Here is an 18,058-nt window from a genome sequence, read left to right as displayed (position 1 = left end):
TCCACCTACATACCTATAGTAGTGAAGTCATAACCCCTCAAAATGGCACATCCCACTGCTTTATATTATGGGTCTACCCGTAACATAAAGTCCTTCTTCACACGTCTTTCTGTTGCTTCCACCCCCTGCTTCCAGAACTCCTTCTGAGGTCACAAGGAGTGAGTCTGTGTCCCCTTCCACGGCAGAGTCCCACTCTACTCCTTCTTCCTCCATCCCCTTTCTCTCTTCTCCACACTAACCACTTCCAGTTCCTTCTTTCATCCCTGTTGCCAGTGTCATCAGCCATCCCAAACTTCCCTCTTCCTTTCCCTCCTCTATCTCTCTCACTGTTCCAGGACCTTTTTTTGTTTGGAGCTGACCTAGAGTCCAAGCAATGTAGCATTCTGCTGAGAGCTAAGCATTTTGTCTGGGATCAGGGAGAGAGGCACTGAGGATCCAAAAGATTCCATGGGTGAACTCTGTCAGCCCCGGCCCAAGAAGACCCCAGCAAAGTCCCCTAACTTTCTGACTTTGACCTTAAAATGCCATATCTGACATAAATAAGAACTGTATGGACATGACAACTCTTTGGAAGCAAATCAGACAAAGAGGTGAAAGGCATCTCCTGGCCCTACCCTACCTCAAGGGCATACAGGTTTGGGGGCGTCTCGTGCCTCCAATAAACCATGGCCCCTCTAGTCTTATTTATCCCAGCTTCTCAACTCCCACAGCCAGCCTGCATGGATGCATGTGAGATTAGAACATACATTTTTAACAACCTCTAAACCTGAGATTGGATTCTAGCCACTGTTAGCTGTGTGACCTTGGGCAAGACACTTCGAGTCACCAAATCAAAGCATCCCAGAAGGTAAAAGAGAAAGCGATCTCTAAGTCATCTAGCCTAGTCATCTAAGTCTAGACCTCTTGCATGCCTCCACCCTCCCTTCCCCAACCACAGCCATAGCAGATAATGCTACACGACCGTGGATTCTTTCCTACTCCATCAGGATATAACTTCAGAATCCTTCTCAACACACATCACCTCAAGGAGCCACTACCAACAATACTCCCACGTAGCCACATGAAATGAACTGCAAACCATTCATTCTTCAGAGGAGGAAAATGGACACTCAGAGACGGACCATGACCTCCCCATGACTGTGTCAAGGGCAGAACCAGAACTTCAGAGGCTCCTTCCCCACTCCCCTAAGTCACTTCTCTTCTAACTCTGATACACTGCGAACGTGCCTTGATATGGGGATGGGGAGCTTGCCACTGCATGGAGTTCTGTAAGAAAGACAGAGAAAGGGCTTCTAAGTAGGAGACAGAAGCTTCAGAGAAGGCTTGGAGAAGAGGTGCATCCTAGCTGGCCTGAAGAAGTCTGCCATCTGTAGGAACCCAGTGCAGTGTATCTGACTTTAGCAGGAGAAAATTCAAGATCACGGAGGAGTTAACAGTAGTAGGAACAGCACGAGCAATGGAAGGGTCAGGACAGCTGTGCTCTGACGGGAGGCTACAGGCAGTTGGGCAGAGCGGTAGCCATAATGACACCATGGCGGCCGTCAGGAGAGGAGCAAAGAAGATGACAAGACAAGATTAGAAGAGCAAACCAAGTCTGTGTGGTGTTTCCAAAGCTAGCGTGTGTGTGTGTGTGTGTGTGTGTGTGTGTATGTGTGTGTGTTTTAATTGACTTAAAGGCCTTAAGACTCATAAATGGGAAAAGAAGATAAGGAAGGAGTGGGAGGAAAGGAAAGACTCTCTCTCCGTTCTCAATGGAAAAAAAAAAAAAGCCTTGCTATAAAATGTATTACAGGAACACTTTCATTATGTAAAAGCCTATTTTGTTTTCATGTCATTCTTAGATTACATCATAGAGTGGCTACAGCCGTCTCGTACCGTATTATAAATAAATCACTAGCTTAATCATAGAACGAGCCAGGGCCCTAGATTTAAAAGGGAAATATTAGATCATTTTTAATAACTGATATAACTCAAGCCCGTCGCCATTGAAGCCGGGGGGGGGGGGGGGTGATGTCATCCTATAGAAGTCCAAAGAGGAGCCAAAGAGGGTCAGTGCTAGGCAGGCCCAGAGAAGCTTCCACGTACAAAGGAAGAGGTGGCTGATGGCGGCCAAGCGGAGCTCATTCTCTGGACCAGACAATCTTGTCATGAAAAGCAACACTTACTTTTCAAGTCCTGGTGGCCCCAAGGCCTTGCTCATGAAACACAGGGTGTGAGTATTTTGTTCTCAGAGCTACTATATTCCCAAATACCAGAAAATATGAGCATATTATGATGTCTGTATTTATGTCTTGGGGGTCATTAAGCAAAATTATAAACGTGAAGGCTTTTACTTATTCTGGGACAACACATGCAAATGCTGAGGGTCTGGTCCAAGCCAAGGGGACAGGGCAAAGGGGGCGCATTGAGAAAACAGCCCGACAGAGTGCAGAACTGAGGGTGATTTGCAGCACTTACAGACTATTACGGAGAGCACAGGCTAATGTTTCATGGGCACCAACTATGTACTAAGTCCCGGACTCGGCAGGCCCTCTGTATACATTCTGCTGCTTTGTGAACACAACAAAACCCAAGGCAGCGGCTCTTTGCACCCGTTTTTCAAATATGGAGACCACTTAAAAAAATGATTACGTGACTTCCGTTAAGATCAGGCAACTGATACATGAAGAGTCCTTTTATTCCAAATTCTGTTCTACCTTGTTGCCTTCACCCAATTAAAACTATTTCCTGTTATGGACTTTCAGTAAAAATTAAATAAGAGACAAGCAACACTTTGAAAGCACTAATAATACAAAATATATATATATATATATATATATTGAGAGTCAAAAGGGGTCATGGAACGGGGGGAGTAGTATTAACATTCTGGCCAGTGACAGTCTTACTGACCCAAGCAGGCTTTCCTTCTTTTGGCTGCAGGGCTCCTAATGAGCTTGACCATAATTTTCAGTCTTCCATTTCCATTAATTTTTTAGGATTGTTAAAGAAGACTCTAAGGGAACCTGCCATCTTCTATAAAATGGACTGATGGGCTTGGTTTTATAAAAGACAGTTTGGTTGGTGGGGGTGGGGGGAAGGGGGGTAACCGATGCTCTAGAAAAGAACTTTCTGCCAGACAGAAGGTACTGGCTGAGGTTTTACGTCTGATCCTGTCAGTCCCACAGCAATGTTGTGTATCGGCCCACTGTTCTTAATACATATGTTATTCATACTGCAGAGACACACTGAGCCAAGTAACACTGATTTATGCAACTTTTCAGGACACAGCACGACCCAACAGGAGATGGAGACCCTGAAATTTAACTAAAGGGACAACATGAAGGCTCAAGACTCCAAATTTCAACCTATTTTCCCCTAATCAGTTTCTGGGACAGGCTAGAAGCTGTAAAAAGCAGAGAAAACATGCTGAAAACTGGTATGGACTGATTCTGAAGCAGAGACAGTGTGGAAAGATGGAGAAGCAGTGGGGCCAGGGTCAAAGGAGACTCTGGAGGGCCCCCCAATGGCTGCCGACGGCTCTGTGGCCCCAAAGCAGTCTGTCCCCTCTCTAGGTCTTGGTATCTCACCTGTAGAGCAAAAGCTCAAGCAAGAACATCCAAGCACTTCTGTCAAAGTAGCTCTAACTGCTAGGGAGGGTAAAAATGTAGAGGCATGGGGACACAGCAGTCATTGAAAACTTCTGTTCTTCCTCTGAAAAGCCAGGCCACGTTTGCATTCTGTGCAGGTATAGATCAATGCTTATATCCAGATTTTAAATGGAGTTCTCTCCCAAAAGCCTTCAAGTAAGGCTGGTCCACAGAAGTGTGCTGAGTTTCTTCAGGTTCCATGTAACTCATGCTCCCACCTTCATACATGCCATGTAACCTAGGGCATCTGTGTAGACGGTCCCTAAGATGGCCCCCTATAACTCTACCTCCTGGTATTCATGCCCTTGTGCAATCCCTCCCCTTGAGTGTGGGTTGCATTTAGTGAGTTGGTAGGTTGAGCAAATAGAATGAGGCAGAGAGGAAAGGTGTGCCGCTTCCAGGACCAGGTTACATAAAGGCTGTAAGAATCTGGGGGACTCTCTCGTGCTCATTTGCTTGGGGAGAAGGCAGCTGCTATGTTGTTAGCTGCCCTATGGTGAGGCCTTCATGGCAAAAAACTGAGGGCCACCTTCAGTCAACAGTCAGCAAGGAACTGAGGCCCTCAGTCCAACATCCCGTGAGGACATAAATCCTGCCAGAGCCTGGGGGTGGGTCCTCCCCCACTGAGCCTTCAGATGAAACTGCAGGCCAGCAAACACCTAGACTGCAACCTCAGGAGAGGCCCTGAGCCTCTCATCTAAGCGGCTGCCAGGTCCCGAATCACAGACAGTGTGAGATTATAAATGTTCTTTGTTTTAAGTGTTAAGTTTGGGGTTTGTTATGCAGCAATAGATAACAAAGATAGCAGCCACAGGAGCCTGAGTGGCTCGGTTCTTAAGCGTCTGCCTTTGGCTCAAGTCACGATCCCAGCCAGGGTCCTGGGATCGAGCCCCGCATCGGGCTCCCTGCTCGGCGGGAAGCCTGCTTCTCCCTCTCCCAGTCCCCCTGCTTGTGTTCCCTCTCTCGCTGTATCTCTCTCTGTCAAATAAATAAATAAAAATCTTTAAAAAAAAAAAAAAAAGATAGCAGCCACACAGGGGAGGCCCAGTCCTGGTCCCTACCAACTCCATCATTTTTCAGGCCTAGGAAGTAGACCGCAAGAGATTAGCTATCAGGAACTCTTGGGAGGAACCCTTGCCCCACCCCACCCCCCCAAATGCAGAGACACTTTCCCACTTGGTGACACATACCCAGGCATGCTCTGGCCACACAGAGAGGACCACGGAAATAATGTCAGTGCAGCTCTAAGTCAACATGACACTTTTGGCTACAGCATGTTGACAGGAAATAAACTGGAGACGGAACCACACCTGGAAGGTGAGAGAGTCCTTACCTACCCAGCCATAATGTGCTATCGGCTACATTTACCCTCAGAACCTGTCCAGCTCTAGCGGGCCAGATGACGTGCACAGGCATACCCTGCCAGCACTCTGAGCTTGTGCTATAAGGTTCCATGGCTCACTCGCTGGTTTTGAGATCGGATCCCCTCCTCCTGGAAACCTTCCTCAACACTCCCAACTCTTCCCACTTTCCCAACCTTTCAAGTTAGCCCCATGAGATCCAAGACAATAACTTAACTTCCATTTCCCACGCACCTACTATGAGGCCTGAAACAGATATGGTGATTAATAAATGTGTGCTGTAAACAATATCTTTCTTTCTAATGTGTATTTCTTATGTGTATGTCTTTCTCTCCAACTAGACTATAAGCTTCTCCAGGTCAGGAACTGTGCCTCATTCACGGTGGTGTCCTAAAGACCCTGAGGTTTACTAACTTCCAGACAAACAGTAGGTCAGGGCAGAGCACAAGCACACAGTCTATGGACCAGGGGTAGATATTTGGCGGCAATCTACCAAGTACTCATGGGGCGCCCCATCCATTAGGCATCAGACCCCTCCTACCACACAGGAATCTGAGGAGAACCTGAGAATTCCTCTGACCTCCCACGGCCCTGAGCAACACAGAACAGAGACAGTTCCACTGTGCTGAGGTCAGAGGAGAATATGGAATTAGGAGGAAGGAAACAAAAGAGAGAGAGAGAGCTCTACCTTGAACTTTCATGGATAGCAAACATCTCCTCCAAGACATCCCTGGGTTACAGAACAGCCACAGAGCCCTAGGTGGCTGGATGGGTTCCTGCTCAGACTCAGCAAGTCCTTTTGTATTTTTGAAGCAATAACATAAAAAGCAATGCAAGCTGGCTCAGCAGATGGTCACACATGCCCAGAAACCACCTGACCGAGTAATTGTAGGGAGCCAAGACATTCACCTCTGGCGGAAGTGGCCATCGCTTTGCTTCCGGCACAGACTAATACCTGATCCTTCTAAGGACCAAAGAGGAAATATTAAAAATGAAAGTCCTTGGCTACCATCAACAATTGTACAGTAGTATCAACAGAGGGAAATAATTTCCTTCCTGACTCCCACTGGGCCGGTGACGCCTAGAGCAGAAGGTGTGATTATCTAATCAAACAAAGCAAGAGCAGAACAGCTAGACTGTAACTTCTAAGGGATTGCTCAAGCATGGAGACTTCTTCAGTCTCCCAATTCTACCTCCTTTCACCTCTTGCTACCTTGAGCCAAATCAAATATGAAAAGTAATAATAGTACACAATTTCATTTCAATGTCAACCATTACCATTACACAAGGTTCCGGATCTAGCTCCTTTCCAAGCCTGAGGACAAATTAGTGCCCTTCCAGTCCTGGGGATGATGAGGCTGCAGAGTTGGGAGGAAGAACATATACTGAGCTTACACCATGTAGCTGACATGGTGCTGGGGACGACACATTACACTGTCTCATTTTTCTTTAGTTAAGAAGACAACAGCTGTAATAATCTATCATAAATGGACCATACTTTACAGTCTGCAAAACAGGCTGGCATCTATCAACCCATCTGCTCTAAGCAAACAAGAGAGGCAGGCAGCACAATGATTATCATTCTTAATTCCCAGATCAGGGAACGGAAGGCAGGGGTATGTTATTTTTCTGGAGGTACACATCTAATAACTGGCAGACCTCTGACACCCCATCCCACTGTACCTCACTGCCTTGTTATGCACTCACAAACTTCTTAAGCCACAATGGCCCCAAAAGACTCATTCTACCAGTCATTTGTTTCAATTTCACAGAGACATGCAGGCAGCCTCATCGGTGCTAGATTTCCTAAAACTCCCCAACATAAAAAAATAAAATAATTAATTAATTAATTTAATAAATAATTAATAAAACTCTCCAACAGAGAATGGCCAGTGTCTAATGGAAAGCCCTTGGAGAAAGGGACACTCCCTACCTTCAGATTCAATCTTGCTATCCACGAAATGCACTGTGCACCTATTATGTGCCAGAGATCCCACCAGACCTGAGATACACTTGTGAACTTAGGAGAGATGCTATCCCTCTTCTGACCAGGTTTTATATTCTTAAAGGCCAGCATCGTGTGTACCCTGCCTCCTGCCCTCTCCAGTGGAGTCTCATTCCCGTAACCATTCCCGGTGGGACACCATCTCCGGTCCTCACAGCATTCCTGTGTAGACAGTCCAGCTGGCTAATGTCATGTCCCTCTCAGAAGACAGAGCAAGGACTAAAGGCCGACACTCTAGGGGAGCTCTGTTAGGAAGGTAGAAAGAGAGTTCATGGTCACCCAAACAGCAGAAGGCTTCTCACCACCCCTCCTAGCAGCACCCAGATATCCTTTGAGGGACCACTCTTCTCCGCCATGGAGCTGCCATGAGATTGGCGTGGGACTGTCTTCAGACTCAATTCCAGAGGAGACCCCAGTGCACAGGCCAGTTAGCACAGTCCCGGCCTCCTGGCCTCAGTGACTGTGTGGGAATGCACAGCAACCCAAGGCCATGGGGACACAGCAAACAGGCTCTTTCCCCCTGAGTGGTAAGAGGAGGCCTAGAGCCCGGGCTGCAGCAGGCAGACATCTCATGACCACGGGGTGAAACTTCCAAGGTTGAAGCCAACACACAGAAGGCAGAGCAAGTAGTGCTAACAGAGAAGCAGAGCCGAGTCCTGTTCAAACTAGGCCTGAAGCCCACCTCACCTCTGGACTTGCCGGTTTCCAGCAGGATCTCCGCCACCTCCCCCACCCCCCGTTCTAGAGGGCATACCCTATTTCATGCGGTCCAAGGCTGCAGTGGCATTTTAGGAGACACAAACCACTGTTGACTCACAGTTAGCTTAGAGACAATGAAAACTTCTGAGTGTCTTCCAGCTTCCTCCCGCTTAGGCATTCTCTCCCACTCTGTCATCACACACTGTGTTTGATTATCTGTTTTTAATCCAAGTAAAAGTCTTCATATTAATCACATTTTCATTTTAAACACTGAAAAAACCCAGGAAGTAGAGCAGGTAACAAAGATTCACAATTTGATTCCTAAAGCGTACACTTGGGGGCAAAACATTCAAGACCATGTGTGAAATTTGAACAAGCTAAGGTATTTAAGAGTCGAAGCAATGGTTGTCAGCCTTTTATCTTACACAGATCGACTGGCACACAGAAGGTCAGTTATCGATTGGCACACAGAAGGTCAGTTATCGATTGGCACACAGAAGGTCAGTTGTTCTTTTAAGATACATTGATGAAGAAACGGTGACAAAATGTAACTGTAAACTCTGTCACGCTTTTAAATGAAGTTAGGTTTTATCACTCACTACAGCATCTGCTATGCCCTAAACATGGTGAGGCGTATTATTTACTCAGTATACAGCCAGTGCTCGGGGCACACAGGGACTGGCCCTCAGGATGGAGAGCACGGGTCTCAAATTTTAAATGGAAGCTTTTCCCAGAATTCTCCCGTTGTTTGCCTCAGATCTCTGCCCAGCCAAGGGTGGCCCACACATTACTCTTTTCACTACTCCTATTTTTGAGAACACGATGTTCTATTCTACCAGCCAAACTCAGAAGTATTTCAAAACACAAGGGAAAGCTTTCTTTACCTGTTCGCCATTCCCCTTCCTGAGTGTGGAATGGGATCCCAGTGGAACTCAAGCAGACCCTTTAAGACAGTGGCTCACACCCTTTGCCTGAGCAATCTAGCCTCCCCTACCACCTCAAAGGATTCTGGTGAAAATAAAATGAGATCGCAGAAGCAGCAGCATCGCATACGGGGGTGAACAAGAACCATTCAACAATATAACTTTGCCTTCCTCGCAAACGCCCATAACACCGTTCACTGCCATTTTCCTTTTGGGCTTTCAATTTCAAGAACGCATCCCTCCACGCCAAAGAAGAAAGAAGGAAGCAATACAGACTCATCACTACTCCCAATTTTCTTCCAATTCCTCTTCATGTCTCCTTCCAAGAGCTGAGTCCTGCCATACATTTTATGAGCACTGTTCTATTTTGTCCATTGCCAAGGAAATCGACTCAAGATAAAAAGAAAGAAGACTGTGGTTCTTCTCTAGTCCTTATTCTACCCCAGCTGTTAGTACCCACACGTTCAATCGATACCATGGATTTTCAAACTCATTAAACATATGCATTAATTATAAAAGAAAAAAGTCTTCTCTTCTTCATAGGACTCACCAGTTGAAAAATAGCTTCCCTCTGATGAGTGCTCAGGAGACCAATGAGAGAAGGCCTCAAATGAGAACCAGGTGACTGGGTTCTGTCTTCAGTTGTATTTCTGCACCTCAATGTCTCCACCTGTGTAAAATGGGAGAAGGAGCTTGCTTACAAATCTTTTAGGATCTTGGGTGCCTGGGTGGCTCAGTCAGTGGAGTGGCCGACTCTTGATTTCGGCTCAGGTCATGATCTCAGAGTCCTCGGACCAAGCCCCGAGTCAGGCTCTGTGCTCAGCATGAAGTCAGCTTCAGGATTTTATCTCTCTCTCCCTCTGCCCCACCCCCACCCCTCTCTCTAGAAATAAATTAATTAATCTTAAAAAAAAAAAGGCACAACAAATCTCTAGGATCTTGCCAGCTTTAGAACTTTCCAGCTTTATGAACTCACTGACTAGGCCACACCAGAAATGATGCCAGGCTTGAAGCTGACAAATTTGGAGGCTTCCCTCTACACCTGCTAAGCCCCCAGTCAGCTCCTGGCACTTCTATTGCACCAATTTGTCACAGAATCACTGAAAGGAGGTTGCTGGCACCCCAGCTCTCCTGAGAAAACAGCTTCATCATCATCACAGAGGGGAAAGAGATCAATAGTTAGATATTCACACTCTAGCCAAGAAAAAATTAATAGCAAAATCTGAACAACAAATAAAAATAGACCAGAAAAAATGAGTTTGGAGACAAACTTGTAACTGTGGGACTGAGTGACCCCTCTGAAGCTTAGTTTCCTTGTCTGCAAAAAGGACAGCCAATGAGCAGCAGAGAGCTGGACAATCTTGACGCTTCCAGATAAGTCCTCGTTACAGGTTTTATTTCATTAAAACCTATTACTGTTTTGCTAAGGATTATGCAGTACATATTCCAACAGACGAGTATTCCAAAGCAGTGGCTGTTACAACATGCATGCTTTGTATATGCAGGAGGAACCCACATACCAGAAAAACCACTACTCCCATTTTCATTGTTGTCATTTTAAACATTATTCAACCAACCATGAAATTGATTTGTGTATATTATCTCATTCAGGCCTCAAACACTCAGATCTGCTCAAAGTTGGGAGGAACCTTAAAAATGACCCGACTCAGGGTGCCTGGGTGGCTCAGTCGTTAAGCGTCTGCCTTCGGCTCAGGTCATGATCCCAGGGTCCTGGGTTCAAGCCCCACATCAGGCTCCCTGCTCCGCAGGAAGCCTGCTTCTCCCTCTCCCACTCCCCCTGCTTGTGTTCCCTCTCTCGCTGTGTCTCTGTCAAATAAATAAATAAAATCTTAAAAAAAAAAAAAAGAAAGAAATGACCCGCCTCAACCGTTCCGACTGACGGGGGGAGAAGCTGGGGCCAGAGAAGGGAGGTGGCCACTCCAGGAGCCACAGTTAGTGGCAGATGGTCCCGGGCTCCGGTCCAGGGCTGTCAGGATAGCCCGACAGCAAAAAGAAATTAAGTCAGGAAAATGGCACATAATCGAGACGAGCCCGGCAAAGCAATGAGACCTAGTGGTCTTCAAGGACATGAGAATTCTCAATGCCATTCCACTGACATGAGAAAGGCATCATTTCACACTTGCTGAGGAATGGAGTATGCAGAGGCAAACACCGGACCCGTGGACAGCACAATCTCATAAGACACCGCTCGCCCCGCAAGCCCCAGGAAACCTAAGTTTCTCCTTGCAGAGGGAGATGGAAATCAGAACAGTTTCTCCAAGAGCAGTAGAGGGCGTCGGACTTGCTAGCTCTCTGAACTGGAAGGTGAGGCTCTCCACCTTGACCCTGGGGCAATCTCTCACACACCTGGCGGCTCCCTCCACACCCAAAGGACAGTGGTCTCCTCTTCCATCGTGGACTTCTCTCCATTTTTTTTTCTTCTTTTCCATAAAGAGAACAAGGAGCTTTGCTAAAGAACCACTGTGAAATGATTGAAGTTCCCATGCAAACAAACCATTAGCAGAGTTCAAATGCAATTTAAATTACCAGTTGTTAAAGTGCTCCTCAATTTCGTGGTAAGTTTCCAAGGAGAATTACATGCTATATACTATTTAATTGGTTGTTTTCTATTTTTTAACATCCGTTTATCCCCCCACCCTGATATTTCAGAAGTGTCTATAAAAGCTTCCCTTTAAAAAATTATACATTGTTGAATATATTAAACCTAAAGATTGAAAAGTATCAGAGAAACAGCTACAGGATTAGGCAGCTCAGCAGAAACTGATGGTTCTGACACCACAAAACATGCAGAATTTTAAAATCTTAGGAGTCACCTCGGAATGCCCTCAGCCCTTTGCAGGGGAAGACACTGGGGTCCTGACAGGAAAAGGAGGGCTTGGCTCAAAGTCCCCTGCCTGGTCAGTGACAGATTCAGTATGACAGCCATGATTCCGAATCCCCGCCCTGTGCTGTCTCTTCCCACCACCCCATGTCTGGACGAGATGATAGGAAATACTCAATGAATTTTATTTTCCACCTGTAATTCCGTCTTTTTACTTTAAATTCAATTAGTCAACATGTAGTACATCATCAGTTTCATATGTAGTGTTCAGTAATTTATCAGTTGTGTGTAACGCCCAGTGCTCATCACGTCACATGCCCTCCTTAATGCCCATCCCCCAGTTACCCCGTCCCCCGACCCACGTCCCCTCCTGCAACACTCAGTTTGTTTCCACCTGTAATTTTTTAAAAGGAAATATGAAGTCCTCTTCAAATACACTCCTGACCTCAAAACCAGAGACGGGCAATGGCGAATCTCTCTCCGAACGGGAGAACAAGAACAGGCTGACGAATGAGTAGTCAAAGGAGCTCAAAATGAGCAGATGCTTGGCAGGAACAGGAAAGACACTCTTCCAGATTAATTAAACAAGTTATGGGACAACCACATTTCCGATTTCCACTGCTCTATCTGGTCCAGAATCAGGGGCTGCTCCCGCAGGGAAAGGATAAAGGATCCACGAAGCTAAGGCAGGCCTCGTCACGTCTGGAAGGGGAAAGGAATTCTAGAGGCCACCATGAGTACAGGACGAAGCTGAATGCTTGGATACAGGATTTGTGTAGATTATTTAACCTCCCTGAGCTCAAGCTTCCCTGTCTGCAAAACAGCACTAATACCAACTACCCATCGGGGTCTAAGTAATCATGCCCCAGGATTCCAATCCCAGCACGCCTTAATGGTCAGCCCCTTGTCTTCCAAGGCTTCCATAATTTCTCAAAGCTTATGATTCTGTGGCTCTAACTTATGTGGACTATAATGAAGTCTTATAAGCTATGTATGCTCCCTAAGTGTGCTATATGAAAATTCACTTGTCATTGAAAAAAATAAAATAAAACATGTGTGGGCAAACTTACATAACCAAGCATTTTCCTTCAAAAGCAAACTTTTTGGAACTGCTATTTTAAAATGGCCTCCAGGGCGCCTGGGTGGCTCAGTCAGTTAAGCGTCTGCCTTCGGCTCAGGTCATGATCCCGGGGTCCTGGGATCGAGCCCCGCGTCAGGCTCCCTGCTCCGCGGGAAACCTGCTTCTCCCTCTCCCACTCCCTCTGCTGTGTCTCTCTCTGTCAAATAAATAAATAAAATCTTAAAAATAAATAAATAAAAATAAAATTAATTAATTAAAATAGACTTCAATAAGACCTAAAATACAGAGAACAAACTGATAGTTGTCAGAGTAGAGGGGGTAGGGGGATGGGGAACAGTGGGCCCAAAGGGAACAGAAGTATAGGCTTCCAGTAGCAGAATGAATGAGTCACAGAATAAAAGGCCCAGCATAGGGAATATCATTAATTATATTGCAATAACGAGTATGGTGACAGATGGTAGCTACACTTCTGGTGAGCATAGCATAACAAACACATAAAGATGTTGAATCACTATATTATACACCTGAAACTAATGTAACATTGTGCGTCGACTACACTAAAAAAAAATAAAATAAAAAATAATGAAAAAAATGGCCTTCAAATCCAATTCATGAATCACACAGGAAGAAAAATCCCAATTTAATGTCCAAAACCTCATTTAAACTTTCCAACAACCCTATAAGAACAATTTCCTAATTGTCCACTAAAGAAACTGAGGGTCAGAGAGGTCAGGCAACTGCCCAAGGTTTTGGGACTGACAAATGGTAAAGCCAACACTTGAACCCAAGCCCTCGAAATCAAGCTCCATGACCCAGGTTCTTTTACTTGGCAGTTACAACTCTGCTATGGACAACTCTAGAGGCAGAAAGAGACTAAAAAACTCTCCCCCTGTTTTTACATTTTAAGGAGCTCTGGGATTAAAAAATAAAAAAAAACAAAAACAAAAACAAAGCCTGAACTTTCAAACTAAAAAATGTTCACATTCGAAGCAGAATCCTCCCTGACTTCCACCTTGCTCTACGTTCTTAAGTGAAATAGAAAGCTCCAAGTCCCGGCACTAAGCAGACATCTGCTGGGTATGTGGGAAGCAGACCTGAGAAAGGGTTAGCAGTGAGCTGCTATCAAGCCAATTCAACAGAATTCCAATGGCTGGGCTCATGATCAAACAAACCGCGGGTAACCCTAGAACAAGCTTCTCAACACCCCCTCTGGCACAACTGGTAGCTGACACGATGTCATGTGCCCTGCATTCGCAGGTGCTCAAAACAGACATTTGCTAGCACCTCCTGTCCTTAATAAGGCACCGTGCCGCGTATGGACCTAGCAGGTGTAGGTGCCAAGTCAGACTTGCCTTGAGCTCTCAAAGAGCTCCTAGGCTCACCGGGGACAGGCTCAAATACGTAAGACAGAATGAAAAGTGTGCAAAGCACACGTACACGCACTGTCATTCTGAGGGTCTGGAAGAACTCTGCAGATCATGACTTCTGAACCGAGCCTGAACACCCAAGAGGGTTTCCATGAGTGAGGAGGAAGAAAACAGGCCCAGGGAACACGATGTGCTAAGGGCCGCAAGGAAGAGTTCAGGGTGTTCTTAGGGAAAGTGACTAATCTGGTGAGGCCAGTGGCAGAGCACATGGAGGGATGCGGTGGGAGACGAGGCTGAAAAGGAATGTTGCGGCCAAGACAGGAACGACCTAGTGTGCCAGGCTAAAACCCTTGGACCTTGAGACTCATGGGTACTACATTTTGGGAAATGATTCAAGAGAAAGTTAAATGGCAGAGCTCCCCCTTTAAGAACTGAATCCCCTTCCACGGTCAGTTTCTAAGCACAGAGAGGGTAGGGGGTGTCTAAAGGACAGCTTCCCCCCTCCAAAGGGACCCCTTCTCCGTGGCCCCACTCACAGAGAAGTCAAAGGAGGAGGTAGCTCTCAGAGGTGGCCCAAACCCACACCTCCAATGACCTTCTCCTCTAATCTGCAACTCCCCTCCATGAAAAGACCCAGAAAAGAAACCAAGTCTCATGTTCCAAGCAGGATTTCCACTCTGCCTTCAGCAAAATGCCGGCACTACCCAACTTGGTGAATCAGAACACAGGGGGCACACAGGCTCCAGCCTCTATCCTGTTACCAAGCGGGAGCCAGAGGCCTATCCAGCACACACTGCGTGTGCCCAAAGTTCCCTATCTCAGCGCTCCCGTCCAGGCCTGGCACCATGTGACTGGGGCTTCCAAGGAGTAATGAGCCTGCATTGAGGTCACACAGTTAGGTCCTTTGGAATCTTTCCCTTAAAGGAGCCTTTGTGGCAGGTCCCATTTGTTAAAGGCACAGGCAAGATGTTTTTCCCTTCCAGCCCTTAAAGGAGCTCCCAGTCTAGAAAGGAGAGTCGAGACATAAAGTAGGAGACGGTGCCTAACCATAGAAGTAGCACAGATAACGGTATAAATCCTCACAACGCTATGACTTACTGTGTCTATTTATAGCCATTTGACAGATGAGGAGCCTCAGGCTCAAGCAGATTAACTGACCTGATGGACCACACCTCTAGCAGTGTCAGGGCCAAGATCTGAATGAAGATCCCATGCTCATAAGCACCACAGAGTTATACTCTATTGCCCCACAGCCCACAATGGCATGAGTTAGCAGAGAGATCCTTTCTAGCGTGGGGAGGTGTGGACGGTGGAGAGTAGATGGTGATCAGGGGTCACCTCCATCAGAAGGTGGCCTCTGTGCAGAAGTGCACAGGAGGAAGAGAAGTTCTCTGGAGGAAGATGGGAGAGATCACCTTAGGCTAAGGGAACAGCATGAGCTAAAGCATGAAGGTGAGAAAAAGCAGGGTATGTCTGGAAAATGGCAGGGAACGTGGCTCTCTGAGGGACGAGTGAGCCAAAGCCTCAAGGAAGCGCAGAGTGGGAGGCATCACTGTCTGGCTACGATAAGCCGGGTACCAGGGTGGGAGTTTTTACTCCTCAATAGCGAAATCAATAAATTTACAGTCAGGGACATACAGCTAAACATACTAGGAAAATAATAAATGTTTCAAAATACAACTGCAGTGTGGTTTCAGCCCTACTTGGAATTCTGTGCTTCAGTGCTAAGGCAACGTACTAACCTTCCAGGATCTGGGACAGGGTCAGGAATAATGGATCTTTGGGTCCCTTCTGATTGATGCACAGAGGATCACTGGCCCTTTTGAAGGTCAGAACTTCTATACCTCTTTGGTAGATTCCGACCTTCTTGAGAACAGTCTCTACAGCTCATTACACGAATTCCAGGCCCTAGTTGGAGCTCAAGTACCCTACCTGGTGAAAAGAACATGGAGAACAGGACCGGAGTCCTAGAATCAAAAAAAAAACCTACACTTGATTCTTGGATTCCCCACAAATTAAGTACAGAACCCTGAGCAAGTCACTTCCTTTTAATGAAGTTAAATTTCCTCACTTGTAAAACGGAAACAATCATAACTTACATAGCTAGGCTCTTGTGAGAATTAACAATTAATGTGTGAGATTAAATATAAGGATATGTGTTTCTACATGCAGCCTGACAGGTTGAGAATAGGTACTCCCCCTAAAAGCCACCATGATGATAGGGGTGGTATAAAAACGGCGCAATCCTCCTGGTGAAGTGTTTAAATCTGGAGTTGTCAACAATTTTCCCCCTGTTGAAAATTGATCTGTATTCTCCCAGGCAAGTCATTACATCTTTTAGTGCCAAATTGTTTTCATCTTTTAAATGACCCAGTAATCCCACTTTGGGCAATATACATAAGGGAATAATCCAAAAGGAAAAAAGAAGGCAATTTGTTCCGAGATGTTATTCATGGTGCTATTTCTAGCTCTTTACATATCCCTCTATTATAGCACTTATCTCACGGTGCTGTAATTATCCACTCCCCTTCCATACGCCTCCAAATTATCTTTGAATCAATCCCCAGCACCTAGCACAATGCCTGGCATACAGTAAGAACTCAATAAATGTTTGCTGACTAAATGAATGGGTAATATGAAAGAAATTTTAAAGGAAATTCAAATGAGCAAAAACAAAACACTGTTTTTAAGAGATAATGTTCAAGAGTTTTTATTAAAAAAAAAAAAAAAAAAAAAAACTGGTAATACAGACCGCAAACCATTTGAAGAGAAGTGTGTCCAGAAGAAGCCCGGGAGTGAATTACAGAGGTTATTTAGATTATGATCTCTGAGCATCACCAGGCTCAGGGCCCAGTGCCGTATAAGAATGCCATGAGGCACCCAGGGGCACGAGGTCTCATGTGGGGTCACTTTGGCCTGGTGGTCAGAGGGCACAAGGCTTGGTCAGGAATCTTAGATTCCCAGCCTGACTCAGATACAACCTCACATTGACCAAATCGTCTAACTTCTTTTTTTTTTAAGACTTTATTTATTATTTGTTTTGAGAGAAAGAGACAACACATGTGCAGGGGGGCAGGAGGAACAGGCAGAGAGGGAGGGAGAGGGAGAGAGAAGGTGAAGCAGACTCCGCACTAAGCGTGGAGCCCAAAATGGGGCTCGATCCCACCCCTGTGAGATCATGACCTGAGCCAAAACCGAGAGTCGAACGCCCAACCAATCGAGCCATCCAAGTACCCCCAGAATCATCTAACTTTTATGAGACCAGTTTCTCCACGCCACTGAGAAATGGGGGATTTACAGTAAAGTCCAGCCCATTAAAAGGAATTACAAAGGGGGAGGTCAGGGCCAGAAAGTGTGAAATCAAATGTCAATGAAAGAGGAGGTTTGGGAGGTGCCCTTGGACCAGGGTCCCCGAGCCAAGGTGGGGCCTTGAAACCCCAGCTCTACTGGGCTCCCACTGAGCCTTCCAGACCCATCTTACAGGGTGGTTGAAGGCTCGTGACCAGGGAATCCACAGGAGGCAGGAATCCCTGCAGGAGCAGACAACACATCAAGGAAAAACAATATGTTAAATATCACCCGCAAAGTCAACATCACTCTGTTCCGTAGGCTTGGTGGGAAAGAATGCTTTATACAAATACCCACGGAGAGCAAAGGAAGCGGCATGTTCTGTAGGGCTTATTTTGGGGCGTTCCAGCAACTCTCAGCCAGGAAGTCAGAGGCAGGAAGCCACTGCCCTCTGTTCCCTAGCCAGAAGTTCAACGTTAGAAACCAAAGCGGGGAGCACACAGACTCCTTAGTCTGAATCAGCTGCAAGTCTGTGCACCCCTCACTGCACATTTTCACCTCCATCAGGGTCTCCCAGATTCCTGCCCATTGACCTTGCCATTTCTCCGAAGGACACTGGACTTGACATCCTGTAGACAATCCCTCCAAAACACGTCGTGAACCAAGTCGCTTCTCTCAGGCCCCACTTCTACCGCCCTAATCAAAGTTGCCACCACCTCCCCGCTGATTCCAGCAAGAGTCTCCTCCTGACTTCCTTGCTTCTACCCTTGCCACCCTCCTTGTAATCCATTTCCCCGAGAGCAGGCAGAATGATGCTTGTCAAATACTCAGATGCTTCCCATCACCCCTAAACTCAGGTCAAGCCC

General features: G+C 46.3%; 1 protein-coding gene across 15 annotated transcripts in view; it reads right to left on the bottom strand.

Annotated features, from left to right (window-relative positions):
* The window catches only part of LOC113918675 (LIM domain containing preferred translocation partner in lipoma), a 667,221-nt gene that overhangs the window by 589,920 nt on the left and 59,243 nt on the right, over positions 1-18,058 (bottom strand). For 11 of the 15 annotated variants that reach the window (XM_027587354.2, XM_027587341.2, XM_027587343.2 and 8 more), the window contains one exon: positions 9,165-9,284. The exons of the other annotated variants lie outside the window; for them this stretch is intronic. The gene's annotated coding sequence lies outside the window, so the exon portion shown is untranslated. The remainder of the gene's footprint in view (positions 1-9,164; positions 9,285-18,058) is intronic. 15 annotated transcript variants of the gene reach the window in all.

This window comes from Zalophus californianus, chromosome 1 (genome assembly GCF_009762305.2).
Source record: "Zalophus californianus isolate mZalCal1 chromosome 1, mZalCal1.pri.v2, whole genome shotgun sequence".
NCBI classification, from domain to species: domain Eukaryota; kingdom Metazoa; phylum Chordata; class Mammalia; order Carnivora; family Otariidae; genus Zalophus; species Zalophus californianus.
The sequence above is the reverse complement of the archived record's forward strand: the minus strand, read 5'-3'. Positions and strand labels throughout refer to the sequence as shown.